Source organism: Falco peregrinus, chromosome 10 (assembly GCF_023634155.1).
Source record: "Falco peregrinus isolate bFalPer1 chromosome 10, bFalPer1.pri, whole genome shotgun sequence".
NCBI classification, from domain to species: Eukaryota; Metazoa; Chordata; class Aves; order Falconiformes; family Falconidae; genus Falco; species Falco peregrinus.
The window spans coordinates 4197538-4218171 of NC_073730.1; the positions used below are offsets into that span (position 1 = coordinate 4197538).

At 39.9% G+C, this 20634-nt stretch overlaps 1 long non-coding RNA gene across 1 annotated transcript; it reads left to right on the forward strand.

The window, feature by feature from the left end:
- Positions 1-1816: 1816 nt before the first annotated feature.
- LOC114010880 (uncharacterized) lies at positions 1817-12025 on the forward strand. Its single transcript, XR_003552547.2, has 3 exons — positions 1817-1929; positions 3275-3441; positions 9920-12025. It is a non-coding gene; the product is annotated as an uncharacterized LOC114010880 (long non-coding RNA).
- The last annotated feature ends 8609 nt before the right edge of the window (positions 12026-20634 follow it).

The window sequence follows — 20634 nt, forward strand, 5'->3', positions numbered from 1 at the left end:
TTATCTTTATTTTAGGCTCCACTGAGAGAAAACAATCTTTTAAAATCCATGAAACTTCTAAGCAGTGATGAAACATTGTATTCTGAAAACATTTCTTCAAATCCAGCAGCATTCAGAGAGCAACATTGGGCTCAAGAACAGGACTACTGTCTGTGCCAGCATTTTTAGAGAAAATACGGTTCCCATGGTAGCAGCATAGGCTCAAAGCACATTGAACTTTTTTGCCTCTAGCTCTGCACAGGACAGGTGCATTTCAAGTACCAGATAATCCTTACAGATCTTTGGACTCCCTTGCTCAGGTTTACCATCTTCACATCAAGAATTTCCACATTCAAAAGAGGAGTGTGAACCAATGCTTCAATATTTTTCTATCAGGAAATCAAACGCTTTTGCTCAGTTCTTATATTTGCAAAGCCATTTGCTACATTAGATTACATGCTAGTCTGCTGCATCTATAAATTCCTTTGCATGGCAATATTTGGGGAGCAGCAGAATTAAAACTTTCCATATACAAACAAGCTCTCTATAATTAGGAAGCTAGTAAAACCTTGCTGTGGAACAACAGCATAAGCTGCATAAACACTTTTACATTTAAAGACTGTGATAAACAAAAAAAGAATTTCTAGATTCAAAAAGGGAACAACTAACAGATCAAAGTGAATGAAGAACAACTGACAGATCAAAGTGAATGAAAAATATATTTACTGAATGCCCTTTGGAAACTTCCTTCCGGTGAGACTGTACATGGAGCCACCACCAAGCATTCACCGTAAGCCAATTACCATTATATATACAAGTCAATGGTAGCAGCGTGCACCTCATAAAATAGAGAGTGTAAATTAAACTCTTACAAGGTTTCATCAGATTCCTTCATTTATAAGGAGACTAAAACCAGTGAACCAAGCTTAAACCCATCAGAAGCAAGACCTTATTTCTACTATAAACATCAGCAAGTGACATTGCAGAGGAGAGACTTCACCACAAATCCAATTTGCATTGTCTGATCTTCTCCAGAGACAAACACTCTTAATTCCTGGAGAGGTAAACTCAAAGCAGTTTATGAGGCTGATCACCTTGTCTTTGTAGGCCAGCCCATCCTTACTAGCCCCAGGAGCTGTGATACTAACCTTATCTGTAAATTTGGGTCACTTGTATTTTGTCTTTGTGATTACACACACTTCATTTATTCGGCTTCACAGAAAAGCAGAGGGTGTGCAGAGACTAACAGCACCTCTCTCAAAGGAGGCAAGTAGGAAAGGGCTGCTGAAAACAGCAGGGAAAAGAGAGATTCACCTGTAAGGTCATTCCATAATGAAGCCATAGAATAACATAGTCTGGCAACAGAACAGATGTTTGCAAGAAAATAGATTGTATGGTATAACATTTTTTCACAGAAATTATCTTTATTTACATAGGTTTTTTATGCAGGTGTTATGCATTATTGTAGCAAATTTAAAAGCTTAGAATCTGATCTTTTTTTTCTGAGCCACAAAGGCAATATTTTGCCACACTATTTATTTAAACTACTGTAATCAAAACTGTCGCTTGCTGTGGCCAGACATTTAGGAAACACAGCAGTTCCCAAAAGTCTGCAGAAAGGTTTATTTTTCCTTTGACTACTCAGACAGTATTTCCTTTTAGCCCTGTCATACTGCTCTTTCCACCAGATGGTTTGCTGGTTCCTATTCTAGCTAAGAAGGATTTAACCAGCTTGAATTAATCCCTACAGTTGTCATCAACTAAGTGTTAATGCTCTGACACTGATCTAATCCTTTGGGATTTTTTTCCTCTCTGCCCCTGCCGTGCCTTTTGGAAAGGGAGGGAGAACACTTGTGGTGATGAGCTGACAGAGAACAACGTGATGCTGTGCTCCATTTCAGCAACAAGGTTATGGGTGCCCACCAGGCACTGCCTGGATAATCTAGCCAGGTACGTTTCATATGGTAGATGTAAGTGATTAGGATACAGCTTTTCTTATCATAGGAAAACTCAACAATTTAAGTGACTATATGTGAAGCAGAAGCCAATGCACGTGTAGACTTTGGTTTCTTGCTCTTTTTAGTTTACTCAGGCTATCCTGTGTCTTTTACACATCTTTCACACTGTCCAATTTTTTAAATTTTCCTCTTTTAATATATTCCCTTTTCAACTTTCACAACTAGAGTCTCTTTTAAAATAGCTTTAACTCTGTCTTCTTTCCTTCTAGAGTCTGTATTTCCTATTGTACTGCTGAGATTATGAATCCAATACACCTGCATGCCCTCTGTGTGCATTAAGAACAACTCTTGGAATTTGGGTCATTAGCATATCGCTAATCTCTGGAAACTAATTACAAAGTGCATGCCCAATTTACACTGACCTTTTTACCATGTGATTTAGAAGCCAACTAAACAACTGACTGGCTCTTACTTTTCCCTTCCCACTGTCCCTCAGGGAAGGCAGGATTACTGGGTGTTGCCAGTAACTACAGGTATCACCTGGCTGGCACTTAAACATTACCATTTCTTACACGATGTTGTCACTTGGTTATTAAGAGAAGCTAATATTCGGGAAGAAAAAAAATCAGATTAGAAGAAGCCTCTTTCCTACTGGTATAGCCCCTCTATGGTAAACCTTGCCTTCAGGAAGCATTTTAGCTCCTTCTGCAGAGTGTATCGCTTCTGCTACAGAGCAATCTGGGAAGCATCTATATATAAACAGGATGATTATTCAGGGGCAATGTTCCTCCTGTCCTTGCAAGAAAGCTATGCACAACAGAGAAATTATTTGGACTATTATGTTTATATAAGAAACCCTTTTCTGGAGGAGTGATTTTAAACAATTTAAACCATTTTAAACATGGCATCAGTTGTTTAATTGTGACAAAATCTTTTCAGCAAAAATAGGCAGTCTGCTACCGCCAGATTTGAAAGCAGTTGTATTTGAAATTTTTTGCAAATGCTTTGATTGCTAGGTTTATAATCTTGCCTAGGTAAATTGTCTCAACAGCAACCAGACAACCCTAGACATGCTAGCTTTAGTAAACTAAACATGAAGTAATTCAGCAAAATTTAGACTGTGATCTCACATCCACTGAATTTAATAACCATTCACAAGTATGAAACTAATACTTTTAGACATTTGCAGGATGAAGTTCTAAAATAAACATTTCCAGGTACTGAATGAGCAATTTCAAAAGAAAAGCCTTTTCTGGTTAGGGCTGGGATCCTGAAAGAGTCATTCATATTTCCAATTTTACCTTTTCTGTCAGTTGTTTTTTTTCTTTTTTCATTAGCATTTTAAGGACCACAACCAAGGAGTTTTTGCAACAGAAGTGTATATTTATTCTACTTCCCTGCAATGCTTTCAAGAAGATGCAAAGGAATTTTTGCTCAGGTTTTCTAACACTAAGTCTTCAAGCAGCAACAGGTCATGCAGGACTTCTGCCCAAAAATGAAGCAGGTGAGAACATGTTGGTTTAATGGAAACTTCAGCAAGACTGCTGCTGCTATGACCAGCTTCCAGTATTAGGGTTTCGGTTATATTTATATTTCTACATGTATATGATTTTCAAAGTTCTCTCCTATCCCTTCACGTGTTTATACAGGTTGTGTATTCCCTCTCTGTTGTATGCCCTACTTTGGACCTCTTTTCTTCCCTACTGCAAGGGTCTCTCATCCCTACAGGCCTGGGCTCTGGCCTGTCATTCCTTCCACAAAGGAGAAGACAAACACACACAACATTTCAATCCGCTTTTGTGAATTACAGCTCCTGAATTTATATAGCATATGAACAGGGATACGAGAAGATTAAAAAAAAAAGAAAAAGAAAAAGAAAAAAAAAATCACAATGCAATTACAAATGGGGGAAAGGTTTAGTGTGCTAGGGCACCTTTTATTACCCATTTTCACATTACACAGAAGTTTGTTGTGTACTTTTAGCTCAGACTGAATTTTTGCTCCTGCTGCTCTATTCTAAATAGTACTGTATCATGTAAAGATCCTCAGTGAGCTGTGATTAGGATTAAACCAATTTTGGTGGGCTTTGGATGAGGCTGGAACTGTTAAAACTGAACATTTTTAGGTCTGAAATCCCTTTTCCCTCCCTCATGTAATAGAAAGTTTGCTTAAAGTCAGGAGCTGGCTCTCCTCTCTTAGTTTTTGCATTTAAGGACCTTTTGTTAGTGAGCAGAAGCTCGGGCAGCGTTTGCAAAGGTCCCAGCTCAGCAAAGCACAGCAGCATGACTGATTTTTGATGTTAAGTAGGACCATTTTACGCAAAATGATTATTCACACCATTACGGGTATGTCTGTGGTATCTGCATGAGACATACAAACACGAGTTGCAAACACTGCCCTTCCTCTCACGTTACTAATCCCTTTCTCCTAAAAGTTGAAAGTATAAATGGAAACATAGAAAGGAAAATTGGAGGTTTGCTCTGCCCTCCGATTTTCAGACACACACACGCCGTAATGGAGACACGAATGGCCATTGCAGCACTAACTTTTCTTACACACCTGTAGCAAAAAACATGGTTTGACTCAAGCTACATGAGCTCTCATATAAGAAGTGCAATGATGACGATTAATTTACCTCAGATTTAATGACAGGCTGTTCTTGGACAGGGTGCTGCCAGAAAGCCCGGCTCCAGCACGCTCCCCACCACTGCCACCCCGACGCAGCAGTTAAACCCTCTGGCCCTGTGCCCGCTGCAGTTTTGCACTTATATCATCCAGTGTCAACCACACTGCAGATCTGCCCCAAATTTACCTTGCCTTGACCACCCGGGCATGCGGCTGTCCCTCCATTATCTGTCTTCTTCCCTCAGGTGTCTGTGTCTGCGTGGCTGAGGAGGTGTCAGACTCTGGCCCCTGAGCAGCCAAAATGGCTCTGGCCAGGCCGTCCCCTGAGGCGGCTCAGGCTGCGGCAGGGAGGAACATGGATGCCACAGGGGCTGTGGGAAAACAGCCCTGGGCAAAGAGGAGGGATGGTGCAGCCAGCGCTGGGGGAGGAAGGAGACCCTGAAGGGGGCTAAAATGAATGAGGAAAAAAATACCCTAAGCCAGAAGGGGTGGGAGTGACTGTTGATGAAAGGCTGTTGGGTGCCCTGTGGGGAGCAACCAGAGACTGCAGCCTGAAGGAAGATGAAGAGAAACTTTCTGTTTTAAAATGGTGCCTTCCAGATGCCCTTTCTAACCCAAATCTCCTTGCAGCCCGAGGGGGAAAAAATCCCTTCAGGAGCTCCCCCTGGCCAGCACCGGGAGGGCGGCCGGCATTGCCCCTTCCCCTCAGCAGGGCCGGGGGCCATGGTGCCTGGCATCGCGCAGTGGAGAACAAGCTCCCCCAGGGAAGGGAAACTTCCCCAGCAGAAGGCAGCTAGGCCAAGGATTCACACTCCGGCTAAGTTTAAAAACACTGGCATTTTGCTCAGGTGAAGACGCAGCTCCTTGTGGTGATGTGAGTTTCACAGGAAAGCAGACACCTTTCAGGCTGCCCCGTCCACTGTGTTTTAATTAGCGGCATCTTCATTCCACATTTCCCTGTGCAGCGGAGTGACTGATGGAGGAGGCTGCGCTGCCTGCCTCACCGGCACCATGGCCCCCGCGCCTCCCACCGCACGCGTGTCCCTGCGTGACCATGGTGTGCCCGCCACTGCCCGGCGGCTGCTGGTACCAACCTGTCCTAAAAGAAGTGCATTTCCCCCCTTATGCCAATGAATGATAGAGTAGATGATGGGACTTGCTCCATGTCAACAGGAGGGACAGTTCTACATGATCTTTAATTAAAAGCATTTCCCGTTCTTAACAGTTGTTCAGCAGGTATGATTAGTTACCTACTACCTCTAGCTTAATCATCCGTAATGTCAACTGCTGTCAACTTATTTTATTCATGTGTATATGTTTATGTAGATATTCACTGTACCTCCTGCCACTGAATTCCCCATGTGTCCGTTAAGTACTGTAAGCCTATAAATAAAACCCCAGTAGCAAATAATCACAAGAATTGATGCTCCATCAAAATTATTTCACCCAGCTCTGCAGAAAGTCTGGGCTGAACAGCCTGAGTCCTCACAGCAATAGTTTAGTCTGATAAAACGGTGTTAACCTACTGATTGATACATGGTGATCTAACATTTATGATTCCTCCAAGGTGGCAATGGAAATAGCATTCCCCTTAAGGAGGATTACCCTTTTACTGTAATGCTCCATCTCCTTAGACTGAGTTCCTAATGCTTGTTTCTTTCTGCTGTCTTCCAGAGGTTGAGCAGATTTTCTTTGGTTGTATACAGCACATTTACTTGCAAATGCTTTCAAAGTTATGGCCATGATTCTTATCCTCTAAAGACTGTTAATTAAAAAATCCACTCATGAACATTGCTGCATTATTTTGCATGATGTCAGTGATTACTTCTGCTATTACTCAGGACAACATCTTGTGTAAACCTGTGTCTCACAATTAATAAGACAGTAACTCCTGGTCAGGAAAGAGAGCCAGCAATTATTTTACTCACATTCTTCACTGAATTTAAGCCCTGACATGTACACCTGTTCACGTTAAATACCACTATGGTTACGGTCTTTTATTCAAAGTAAGTATAAATGTATATTATTTTAACCAAACATAGAGATCTGGCTAGAACATGTAGTAACTAAGATCCTTGGTCTTGTTGTAACCTGTAACAGTCACCACACTTTCCAACAGTCTGGTTCAATGTTTGCTTTTAAGACTGCTTTCCCTTCTGCTCACTGTTTAAAACAGAGAGAGAGTTCATCCATACTAGTGGGTGCGTGTTGCTCTACACACTGCCTCGTCTTCTGCCGCGAGAGGTAAGAAAGGGTGCAGAGGAGCACACGTGCAGGATTGTACAGAAAAAGCACACACACATGGGAAAAAACATGCCCTCGTGCTGCATCCTCCCCACTCAAGCAGCCTCTGACAGAAGGCAGAAGACTTCAAACAGCAGTTTGCTTCCCAGCGTGGGGGGGACAATGGTGATGGCAACACACAAAGATAAAGCAAAAAGAATCAGTGGAGCTATTTCTGCACCGATGAGAGGTAAAGCCTGTTCCTCTCAGTTGTCCCTCACAGGAGGAAGTTTTGGAGAAGATAAGAGATAGCAGATGTCTTCTCCATTAAAATCACCGACTTGATCTTTACATACTGATTTAATGGATGCTAGCATAAAGGAAACAGAAAATCTGCGCTCTATATCATAACCCTTCTGTCTGAAAAATCCCTGTGCCTGGAGTTGCTGGCAGAGTCCCAGGGCAGCACAGCACACCATACTCTTCTGTTCAAAAAAATCCAGTGGACTCAACAAATACCATTTGATTTAAACACTTTCCTAGACCTTTGTCCTTTCTCACCTCACAAAGGCTTGAACTAAGTCTTACAGCCTCAGTGTCTGCTTGGGTCAGTAAGTCCCACGTGGCTCTGGACTAACCAGCTACCCACAGGACCAGAGCTACCTAAAGCCCTTTTTAGAGGTCCTCGGCTAAAAAAATCCCTGGTAAATTAAAATGCATGGTTATTCTGTATCCCACTGCAGGTACTAATAAGAAATTGCAAATTTATTCTGGTGAAATGTGCTGTAACTTAACTATGTCAGATACCTTGTTTTGTCAAGTTAACAACAGGTTTTTACATCCATGGCTTTATTACAGGAATCTAGAGCTCTGCTTTCAAAGGAAATAGCTTTAGGCTGCATCACATGTTATGTACCTCCATATGGTGATAGTTATAAAACCCTTTTCTTAGACATATCCAGGAAAACTCAGAGTTGCTGTCAACGCTGACATAACAGTCTGCTTTATCTCCTCAGTGGATGAACAGACTAAAATAGCTGCCTTCTCACAGAATGCTAACACGGTTCTGTTTCTATATATAAGCCCACGGATTTATTGCAAATCTACTGATAAAACTAGCACTACAATAACTTCTGCAGACTACTTAGCGATTTTTTTTTCCCCTTTAAAAATTTTGAACATGCTCCTAGTACTTCTCATTTAAAATTTTTTTCAAAAGTTGCTTTAGGAAAACAACTTTTCTCAGTGCATTGTGACATTTCCTAATTTGACAAGCACCTCAGAAAGCAGACATGAATGGAAAATGCTAATTCATGTATTTGGGCTGAATCTATCAGCCACAGAAGTGACATCAGTTATATATATGCCTCAACTTATCAAGTGTCCATCTAATATCGTGCCTGAATCAATTCCAGCCCTGTTGGCAGTGGTAACGTCCAACCCTGCATGGCCAGAATTTAACCTGGTGACCAGCTTTCAGAGGACTGCATATCACTGCCAGTCACATGAACCATGCTGACTCCCAAACACCTTCCTCTCCTTTATAGCTTTGCCTGAAGCATTAGTAAATCTTCCTTTTAACACATATTCTACGTATTGTTAATAGCTAATGGCATGCCGGCACCTTTCTCCTCACCTATTTCTAGTTCTCCAAACAAACCTTTATGCAAATCTTTTTTGGTAACCTGAAAATAATCTTAAGGGTCTTTTCCAACCTCAATGATTATATAAAAAAAGGGAAAATAAATGGAGTTATTTATGGTAAGCTTTTCAGGAGTTTTGTCTTCTACCTTCTTCCAAATTTCTTCTTTCTCTCTGCTGTAGTTACTGACAGGTTCTAACTACTTCCTCACTGTGGACACAAGTTTGAGGTCTGATGTAATTCTGACAACAATAGACCACACCTTTCCTTGGCAAGTTTCTACAGTGTGGTAACAATTACTGTGTCTTGCGCTTGGAGGGATGGGTAAATAGGTAAAACGCAGCTGGATTTGCAAGTGCTATTATATAATGCACCCAGCTTGAGCTCCAATTATCTAGTAATGAGAATTTTTTTGTTTTTTAAACTTCTTCTGAGTAAGCTCTTTTTCTGGAGCACATCAGAACAACATAAGCTTTAAATGTGAGAATCTTCCTTTAACACTGTTCAGCAAGTGTTTTTCATTTGCTGGTAATTAGTAAATGCTGGCCTAGATATGCCAAAGCTAGAGCAGAACAAAGGTGAAAGAAGCCTTGGAGAAAGCCAGAGGGGAGGTGTATTGCATCTTGTTTTCTATCTCAACAACTTGTTTATGATGTTCCTTTCTTTTTGTATTTGTATGTGGGTTTTAGGAGTTGCATGTTTGGGTTTTTTTTAATTCCTTAGTTTTCCCTAAATACATAAGATCATACAATGAGATCATATTCGCAGGCAATTGTGCTGGCCATCACCTCTACATCCTTCCGCCAGATAAAAGTCTGTACAGAAAAACCTTGGCTAGCCAGACATCTGAAGCAGATCGCAATTCGGGAGGAGGTGGGGTGGATGTTTGCATGTCAGATCTGGTATAGTGACACTTGCATTTCCTTTATTACTCATGCGCTGACTACCTAGAAATCACTTTTAATTCAGATAATTATACTGTTGTTAAGCTCTGATATTTTGCTTTTAGTGCCTCTGTATCTTGCTCACCTCCCTTCACTGAGATGACTGGTTTTTACGAAGGGAAGTTTAAAAACTGTCACAGAAACTGATGCTGAGACACCCAGGAAAGTGTAAGATGTTCCCTTCCCTAAAAACATCAAGAAGAATAAAAATTAAGAAGAGATTTGGCAGCACAGTTTGCATTTCCCATTATTATTTCCATTGTCTGCATGTTGGAGATGACAAGAGAAAATAAGCTGCTCTGAAATCTTTTTGTTGCTCCTGAATAGTCTAGTTCATCCCTACATCCAAACCTCTCGTTATTCACACAGGCACTCCTACTGTTTTCACCTACTTGCTTTGTTTATCCATGATAGCATGATTGAGTACATTTCTTCCTTACCATGCAAGTAGGTGTTATGATTTACGCTTTGTTTTCTTAAATAACCTCCTACAACAGACTCCTTTTCCTTCAAAACATGATCTCCACTGCGCTTTTCTTTTTTCACAGGCATCAGATGAGGTCCCATCCACGTTGTTGTATATCTAACCCTAGAAGAGAAGCAGCCCAGGTAGAACGGAGCAGTACTTACTCAGCACTGAGAGCTGTCTGTCAGCCACAACCTTGATGTAAGAAGCTGATTGAGGGGCCACGGGGAGAAAGGAAGAGTTCAATCTTCAAATCTCTTCGGTCCTTGTCCTTTTTATTTTAAGATTTGGGAGGAGAAATACTTGCCCCTCTGGAATAGAACAGAAATCACATTTCTACCTGGCCAGCACAAATCTTACACTTTTTCAGCCCATGCCAACATGAGTGTGAACTGACAGCTTTGTAGATGAAAGTAACAAAATACCATCCTTCAAACCAATGATTCACCACCGAACATTTCATTTTCAGCTACTGAATAGAATTAAATCATTGCAGTTTGCACATGTCTGCCTATAGCAATTTCAGGTTGTAAGTACTAGTGCTGATCTGTGACTTTGCTGTTTTACAACTCAAAATGACAGAAATCTTCCATGATATGGTACAAGAATTTCCAAACCAGCTAAAAAATATGTACTACTGTAGATGAAAAAAAGTATTATGTTACCTTAGAGAAAAAAATTACTTACTTGATAGCTACTGCTGAAATAAAGCAGAGTAGAGTAGACAGGAGGATTAGTATACTGTACTTACCATTAGATACACACTTCTCAATTAGAACTGCTATTTCCCAAACACATGGATAGTATTTACATTACAGATAAATTATACTTAGAGAAAACATTCTGAAAACTTTGTCAGTAGGTAAATATTTTGAGCTAAATGTTCAAGTTAAATTTCAAACTTTTTTTGCCCAGTTATATTGCATCACATTCTACTAGGCAATGTTTTCCTGTTAAGCATCCTTCTGAATTGGTTTTGCGCTGCTTCTTTATTCTTAACCAATCTCTAGAGAAAGTTCACAGAATAGGGATTTATCATACCTTTCCAAATAAAAACATCTGTCCTAAATTCTGCTGTCATAACAGTCACAAGGTCTCCCAGCCTGTTTAGCGTGTGTGTTGTAAGAAGGAAACCTACTGTCCTTACAAGCTCAAGAACTTACAAACTTTTAAGTACAAAGGAACAAAGCTAATCATAGGCTGTCACAATTCAAATACCCCATATAGCTTGCCTAAAAAGATAAGCTCTGCCACAGGCAAGTGCAGAAATCTATGTGGGAAGCAGACATTAAGTACTTCTATTTCCCTCCTCCTTGTTTTCAGGTGAATTCACTTGACCTCCTTTGTAGGGGGCCACTTTATACACTTGTGTATAAAATAGAGAAGACTCATGTTTCCTCTGAGTTTGCCATATACAGAGGCTGTTCTGTAACATAACCTTGTCAAAGCCCTCTGCACTCGAGGAATGAAAAAAGGTTGTAGCAATAAGGCAGAATTATATTGTTTTTCTGATAAAAAGACCCAGCAAGTTTATATTGCTTCATCAGTATGAGGCAGCTTCAACTCAACTAAAACTTTTGTAACCCAAGATACACTAATGGGTTTTCTTGTTTGTCCTGGAATCTGGACCCTTCAGCCTATCACTGATCTATTTTTTCAACATGTAATGCCATTATTAGTTAGATACCTCTATTCTCTGACCATGAGAACTGAATTATATGTACCGCAATAACATCTTGTTTGCTTCAAAAACCTAAGAGCTCTTCATCTCTGTTAGTTATCTTTTCATCACTGTCATAATAAAAATGGATACATATTTGAAAATGGGTCATGTAAAAAAAGAAAAAGATCTTCCAGAAATTATGCCCCAGGACATAATCATAACTCTTACATATCTATATTTCAATGGGTTCAGTGGAGCTACAGCATATTAAGTAATTCTTTTTATGGTAGTCAGTGAACAGAAAATATTTCAACATATTCAGTAATGCTTCATCACTCATTCTTTACACACTATAAGAGTTTATTTTCCAATTTATACTTACTAGTTTGGTCTCAGGAGGTTAGTGGTATTTTCACGTATTCATATAAGCTCTTTCATAAATGTAGTGTCATGACTAATTGTCATCACCCAAGATGGATGTAAAGCCTACCAAGTTCTTTTCTAAAATATTGAATAAACCTTATCTCACACCAGGGATTTCTTGGTTTAAAATGTCTTCAATTACTTACTGTGCCTAGTAGATTCACAAGCTAGCCAATATTTCCTGGTGACTTAGAGGAAGAATTCTTTCAGATAAACATATCCAGAAAGTAACACTTGTTCACTAAAGATAATGCTTCCCACCGATTGTGTTAACAGCTAATGTTTCTTACATCTTGAACAATTATAGTCTTGAAAATATTTACAACAATTTTTATCTTCCCTTTTTCCTGCACCCCCCCACCCCCTGGTGTCATATGAAATCTGACTGTGTATAACTGACTTTTTGAAATGTCCTGGATATAATGGGGAGCCAGGCTGTTTTCACATGAAATCATTTTAATGGATTTTAGGTAAGAATCTCTCATTCCACCTACTAAATATGGTTTATGTTAGCTTCAGCTTTCAAACCGCCTGAATGCATGAAGTTGCCTGAAAATTTACAGTGTATATACTATGAGGTGATACCCAATTTAGTTTATACTATGAAAGTCTGATCCAGTTCCCACAGAAATAAATTAAAAACATTGTGTTGACTTAATGAGAATTGGATTAGACCCTAAAAGGGTAGGTGTCTGCTTATATGAACAGAAAGGGGAATATGGTATTTCTTTCAGTCTTTAAAGTGAGAATGAAAATTCATTAATCTCTTATCAGAGAGGAGATAGATAATGGCATAATACCAGTGAAGTCCGCAGAGATAGACTGATATAACTGCTTTCAGATTAATCGTACCATTCTGACAAATGGTGCAAAACGATAGTGGCTGTTACAGCTTCAGGTTAAAATCAAGACACAAAATAGAGATGTTTTGCGTGATGGAGAGCCTAGTGCATTTATGAACATAGGAACATATATTCAGCTCAGCATTTTGATCTTTTTCATTTTATACTTGCATTTATGATCTCATCTAGGTTTCCTACCCTTGTTTTCTTAGCAGTCATAAATCTGCTATGCTCCATGCTTAGGGATTTTCTGAGCTTTTATGAATTCTGCTTGGGGAGGATATGTTTCAATACCTATGGAGCACCGCATCAGTGCTATAAACTGGCACGTTTTTAAACTCATATGCTACAGCTTTCATATTTTGCAAATAGTACTTCATGCAGGGACAAAGAGTTCCCCGAAAAAAACCCTTGCCCACTTCAAGTAGAGGTCCAGAGGTCTCCCTGTGTTCTGCAGACAATATGCTGAAGAAAACAGTTTTCCTGAAGTTGCTGGCAGTTTCTGCTCCCTTGAATCTTCTAGTGGGAAGTATAGCAGCTGAAAAAGTTGAATTATTCTGCGCCGTTAAGCCTGTGTGTGACTGGGCATTTTGGGCCACCTGTAATTAGCTATGAAACCTTTTCTGATAGCTTCCACATAACACAGACCAGACTGAAGCTGTTATCACTCGGCGAGTGTGAAATGAAGCACCACGTATTTGTTTCATCCTTATCTAAAACTCTCTGCAGCATTAATCTCTGACAGGATAATTACTGCATATCTAGATCAACCCTTTAACGAAGCTGGTCCTTAGGACATGAATAATCCTCACCAATGAAATGCTGAAGCAGAATCTATTAAACCTCCCAATACTTTTATACTTAGAAAAGACAGAGCAGTAAACTTACCCAGAATCTGGATTTTTGGAAAATCATGCTGAAATAGCCACTATTAGAGAAAATAAAGTTGTTGAGCCTACAGTCAGACTATATGCTTTCTCTAGTCAGTTGATTTGCACTTGGTTTTGCAAGTGAAAAAGTGTACCAGATGTTAAGCCCAGCTGTTCTTTGGTGGGACAGTTCCCATAAATAGCAACTACAAAGAGAGAAAAAAAAAAATCACATGTTCATTTCAGCATTGGTTCTTCATTAAAAAGGTTATGCGTTAAGCATGAGATGTAAGTATTCATTTTAGAAGCCAGGCAAATAAGGCACTATTAGTAAAGACAGTGAATAACAAAACATAGTTGAGATGGATGGGATTAATACATTAGGAATAACAAAATAACCCAAGTAATGTTAAGCCTCCCAAGCATTAAGTAACCTTAATTACATTCTACTTCTCTAATACAAACATGCATGTTTACCACAGGGCAGCTATCCACTATGTTGAAGAATAAATTTACGTTTTTATTTATGTAATTCTCATATCAGCAGTCCATCCTAAAAACCAAAGTTAAGGTAATATAATATTGTGTATTTAGGGTCTATTCCACAACCCACTGGAGTCAGATGCAGTCTCCCACTGAATCCCCAGCCCTAAACTGAGCCTTATTAATGTGAGATGTTCTGTACCGGGGACTATTACTGCTCTCAGGTCTGCCATCCACTGAAATAGTGTATTTAGTGCTTTTCTGTAGGTGAGAAAGTGAGTACCAAAATTATGACTTGAGCTCTTTGCTAGGTTCTATAGCTCTGTCTTGCTGGGAGGTTGCAGAGAGCAGCAGTGACCAGGAAGGATTTGCTGCTGCCCAGCCCTCAGCACCCCAATCTCAGCAAAACCTGAAGCAAAGGCAAGTTGCTTCTCCCACTTGCACAAGGCCAGTAACGAACTTGATGCCCGTGGATGTTGTGCACGGTGGAGCCAGGGACCCAGCTGGTGCTTCCCAGCTGTGCTGTGTCTTTGCCCCCTTCAAGGGGAGAGGGTGGCCAGCCTGACAGTGCTGACTGTGCAGCTCCAAGCATCTGCCATCCCTCTACAGCAACGATGTGCTGCCAGTTGACTGAAGACCCAAACCCCAAATGAACTGTTAAAGGATAAAGAGGGACAAGGTAAGAGTTAACAGGAAACATTTGAAACCATCTTCTCCTGTTTGTATATTCTCCATGTATTTGGCTCAGTGAAAATGATTTGTGAAGGGAGAGATAACAGCTGTTTGTAAAAGTGGCAGTATTTATTATCACCGTGAAATTAGAGCAATTCCTGAAAAAAAGCAAAATTATCTAAATTATGAGAAAGGCAGTTGAACCCTACAGCAGTAACATTTAAAGCTGTAAATATTGAAATGAAGCAAACAAGTGAATAAGGCCTTTCCACATAATACCACTCACAGTAACTGACACCTTCAGTTTCTGTTTTAATGCCTTGCTGTATGCTAAATACTACTGACACATTAAAATATAAATTTCAAATTTCAAATGTTACAGAAGTAACTCCTCACTGACTTGAGAAAAAATGTCAATGTCAAACAAAATTAACTCACCAGCAAACAACAGCTTGTCTTTTGTTACGGATGAACTGCAAAGAAATAAGAAGACATCCGTACAGAGGTAAACAGGTTTGGAGCAGGGGGTTAGTACCCTTCTGGAGGAATCTGCATGGAGTATTATTATTATACATTATATTTTTTGTCTGTGCTGTGTTGAGCCCATCAGCTGCTGTGCACCCAATTTTAGGCGGTGAGTGTCTGTGTTTTATTAATAATAATATTTACTCTGCTACAACCAAAGTCAGTTTTGCATTTCAAAGGGAATCATTGTATTTATTCCCTCATTAAACAACCTATTTTTAAGCTGGAGACAGCTTTCATATTTTCAAGTGTTATTATTTAAAGCTAATTTCTTATGTTGAGGGCGTTGCCTACTGATTAAAACAGGGATCCAGCTCAACTGGTCAAATTGCTTCACATCTCTCCCAGATGTCAGCACTCATAAAATGAGATTGATAATACTTGTCTCCTTCATGCAAAGATGGGACAAGGTTTATTAGCTCTTTGTAAGGTTTAAATGGAGGACATTGATCCAGCAATATGAGGAAGATCTCGTTCTTCCTCCCAACCTAGCATAAAATTCATGTTTCCTGGTCTGAAGACGGGGTGGTTGGGCTTTAGCCTGTTGACCCACTGATTCTCTCAGACATTAGGGTAAAATACGCAGTATGTAGCTGAGCATTTAAACACCAAACACTCCACTATAAAGGGGAAATTGATGCCAGATTAAGTAGCCATGACATTTAGCCACTAAGTCCCATGAAGTTTAGCTTTCGCACTGAATAACACACCTCATGTGAGGCAGACCAGCTCTTCCTGAGTTTTGCTGCTATGAATGACTTTCCTCAGCCTGTCACCACCCTGAAGGCAAAGGTCTTGATACAGTGATGTTTTTAGGGCTTAATAGAATATTTTATTTTTATATTCATTCTCAGGAAGTATTTGCGCAAGACTTTACAAGCATGGTTTTTTTCAGCAAAGGAGGTGTGTTTGTTTATTCTCAGATTGCTTTTGGACTTACAGACCTTTTCCGTCTCAACAGTTACACCTGAATTACATTCTTGATTCCAAGCTTAAGCAGAGCAAGGTAATTGCTAAGAGACTTCATGTACACAGAGCTATTAATTGCAATTAGAGCATAATACATAAGAAGGCTGACATTACATTTTGTTATCTGGCCTCAATCAACTTGCAAGGACTGGGGTTGTAAATTTTATTTCCCATTACATGACTTCTCTGTATATTCCTTGGTAGTCAGCCTTGAAAGACACCGGTTATAATCTACAAGCCCTATTAAATTTTCATAAATATTCAACTTCAGTGGTGATTTGCTGAGTGCCCTGTACTTGACGTTCTCTTTCACCCTGAGGTAATTTCCCTTGATAAACACTGATGAAAATGCAACCAAAGTTAACTGACACAATTTCTCTTTTTCATTCTGAGTGTAGTTACTCTCAGTTTTACTCTGTTTGCACATGCCAAGGATCAGTTGTCTTAGAGGAGGACTTACTCTGAGTGAGAGAGAAGCCCCCCTGTTAACCACAATACCTTTCCACAAGCATTTCTCTGACAGTCTCCTCCAGTCATCTAGAAGCCTTTTGCCAGCCATTTTCATACTCAAGGATATAATTAATCTTGTGGTGGAAAACCTTATAAAAATGAACGTTGTCACTGTAAGCAACGAAGAAGCTCGCCTTCTCTTTTATGCAACCCTGGAACTTCCCCCTGAAAAGATGCTTCCCAGAAAACAGGTTTTTCTATCCCTGTCTTATCCACAAATAATTAGGAGTACTTTTCTGAAAAGTACTCTTTAGAGGTTTAGTTTTTCTCTAGAAGCCATAGTATCAGGAGCAGCATCATGAAGTTTGGCAGTGATTCATGTCTTCCAAACAGATTTGATAGCGCTGCTCTGTCTCTAATCAAAGCCCACCCAATATTTAGTGACTACACCGGTTCCACTTGCTTAAAAATAACAGCACCAATTGCTACATTCCTGAAAGTTTTTGCGACACTTGATATTGAGATTTAAAGTAGGAAGATAACCAGGAAACACAAATGTGGTTTTGTAACACTTAACTTTGTTTATGATGCCATTATGTATCCAAAATGCTTTCTGCAGACTGCCTCCAGCTTGCATATTCTTTCTTTGCTCAAAGCCCTCCAAAGGTTAGTATGTCAACATAGGTTTATAGAAAAACAGCCTCCAGGGCCAAAACATGATGCTTGTAAGGTTGGAAATTCTACAGTAAAAATGTCTTAAACATATGAGTGTGTCACTTTAGTCTTAGAGTAAGTTAAAAAGCATCATCGCTATATTAAGAATTACAATTTTTTTCCATTCCCTTCTGTTATACAGGAAACTTGTCACCATGCTCCTAAAGATTCCCAGGCTTCAGCAATTTCAAAAGCTTCTCTGTAAAAATTTCCAGTTTTTTCCCTTTCCATTTGCCAGGCACTATTCCTGTTTTCCTTTTTTGCTGTAGCTGCAGGAGCCACCCTGGTTGCCTTTAGTTTGCATGAGCAAGATTGTGCAGAGGTAATCAGACAAACAAACCTGCCAGGGAACAGTCAAAGAGCATCAAGAAAATTTGAGCATTCGGTTCTCTCTCGTCTCATCTTTCAGCTCACCGATCGCCGCAAGGCCAGCTCCACTGAGTTACTCCTGATATGGGAATTAAGATGTCTGGGCACCTTGCAACATGGAGCTCGTTTGTAGGTTACCTGTGATCAAACCATAAGGGAAATGGGCACTGAGATGTTTTTGAGGGAAAAAACTCTACAAGTTTCCCCCCCCTTTTTTTTTTTATTACTGAAATTGTATAGGAAACTAATCCATTCCCTATTGATTGGTTTTTCAAAGTCAGGCCACAATTTTAGCATCCAAAGTTGTTTTTCTTTAATGTTAAATACCAGCTGTTTGGAAGTATTTAAAACTTGAAGGAAAGGAAAAGCTTCAGATGGTATTGAAAATAGAAGTAAGCCTCTATTTTTCACATTAACCTGCAAACCTTTTTGCTGGAAATGACACAGGGGTCAGTCTCTTTGCCCTAAAGTTTCTAGATCGGGAGATAAAGAAAACAGCAGGGCTTGCCTGTCTTGTTCACCATTTCAGGAGAATTTATGCTTCTTTCGACAGGTATTGGGCCATGATTAGGTGTATTGCAGTTAAAAATGTAGAGATGCATAGAGAGATGCATACAGAGATCAGTCCATAGGGATTTACTCTGCAGCCAGACTGGGAAGTGAGACGTGAGGGGAGCTTTGGTGCAGAGAATCTTTTGAACTCTGCAGGCTTAAAACTTCCACATTACAAAGCAGACACAGGAAAGGAAGTAGATACCATGCCTTGGGTTGTACATACTCACAGGTGAGCAGATATGAACCAGGCAGTCTCTACATCCAGGGGGTGGCACGGGACTGGGGAGGTGAATGGAAGTGGTAAAATAGCTGTTGGTGTAACTGGGAGATGGTCTGTGCCATCTGCTCCCTCCAGGCTCTCCATACCATTGCCTCCAGCTCACAAACTAAGAGGCTCAGCCTCTGGTAGCCACTTGTGCTCAAGGACTGTTATTTCTGTATCATATAAACAAACACAGAGTAAGAAATTGCCCCATTAGGTACCCTGCTGCGCTCTCCAGTCTGAGCTGATCCTGGAGTGTGGGCATTCTTCTTCCACGCAGCAGCTATAGGATTACTATTTGCTGTTTAGAGATACAGAACTGGTACAAAATATCAACTGAACTGGTACAATAGATCAGCCTAATTCAAAACCTCTTGTAGTTAGTGGAGTGATTCCCACAGATTTCAAGGGGATTTTGCTCAACCTCAGAGGACCAGATTTTTCCAAAGTTATTTAGATGCCTAATGGGATTTTCCAAAGTACCTTAATAGATTAGGCATCTAGTTGCCCTGAGATTTAGGCACCTAATTTTCTTCTCATTAGATTTTCCTTTGAAACTGTGATGTCTGTGTGCCAGCTGCATTGCTAGGGATACAAAGATCTCTGAAAACTGGACTCTCAGAAATTTGCCAGAGATCATGTGGTATGTCCGTAAGCAAACTCAAGAGCAGCAGCTCTGTAGTGGCTATGGCTCTCTTTCTGAAGCTCACCCGGTCAGCCCTGGGTGCTAATGGCATTTCAGTGCATGAGTACATCTGGCTGACACGATTAAAAATAACTGTAAGTAAAGACATCAAAAGTAACTACTTGTCCTCTCCATACCACATTAATTTTTATGGAAGAAATAACACATATTTGTAATTATTACTCGTGGAGGAAAAAAAGGTAAAAATGTAAATCCACTTGAAATAGTGGCTTTAAAAGACTGAATTGATTTAATTTTATCTCCTCTGGAGGTCCTTTTTTATTTTCCATAGTGGCTGAAAACTTCCTGTGCATCGTACTTATTTCCTGTTTATCCATTTTTTAAATGTCTCCTTTAAAGCTCTGTGTCCTATACTTTCTCTTGTTTTTCATGGAAATTTTTACCATGAAAAATGACAAGCAGACAGAGTTAGAGTAAAGGATACCGCTTTATTTAACTTGACCTCTGCGTGGACCTGTGTATTTGTTTATGATTTGCAAGGTTCCCGCTTTCAGCCAGGCAGAAAATGGTTGCTAAGCAGCAGCATTGCTTTTACAAAGGCAGGCCCAGGGCCTGATCCTGCACTGACTCAGGCATGTGGTTATCCACAGGGTTATGCCTGAGGAAGGTACATTATACATACCTCCTACCTATGCACTAGTGTATGTCTCTGTGTAACTCACACGGGTGTGTACAGGTCTGTATAGATATACGTACATACAGAGATAAAAAGAAATTACGTTTGCGTTCTTGTATGTATTTCTGGGTGCATCAGTACAAATTGACTTAAAACCTACTGCCTGTCCTCTTCAATGAATTAATAATTACCTAAACAGCAGTGGTGTGAAGCTGGTCCACTGATTTTTGCCATAGAAAAATCCACCATAAAAGCCTTGTATCAGATTTGGGTTTTTTGAGTTTCTCAGCAGACTTCAGAAAAGTGAAAAGCTTTGAAGTAAACCAGAGAGGTTAGTAATATATACAAGAACTATCAAGCACTGTCTCAGCCTTTCTTGCAATGTCGTGCCTCTGCCATGGATTTTATTAAAAATTACTCATTTGTTGAAATTTATGCAAGTGTGCAAGATGCATGAAGCTGTGAAACATTTGGAGATGTTGCTCATTAATCTGTCGCTGAGTTTTTACATTTGATCTTGAACACAGCAGTCAAGAGGATGCATGCTCTCTTTTCAGCTCATAAAACACACCAAAAGCCTTTAGAGAAGATGAGTGCAAATATAGAGATTTCATGTATTTATTATACAAATATAACATGATAGGTGGGTATCATATGTGACTTCAGCAAGTCCAACCTA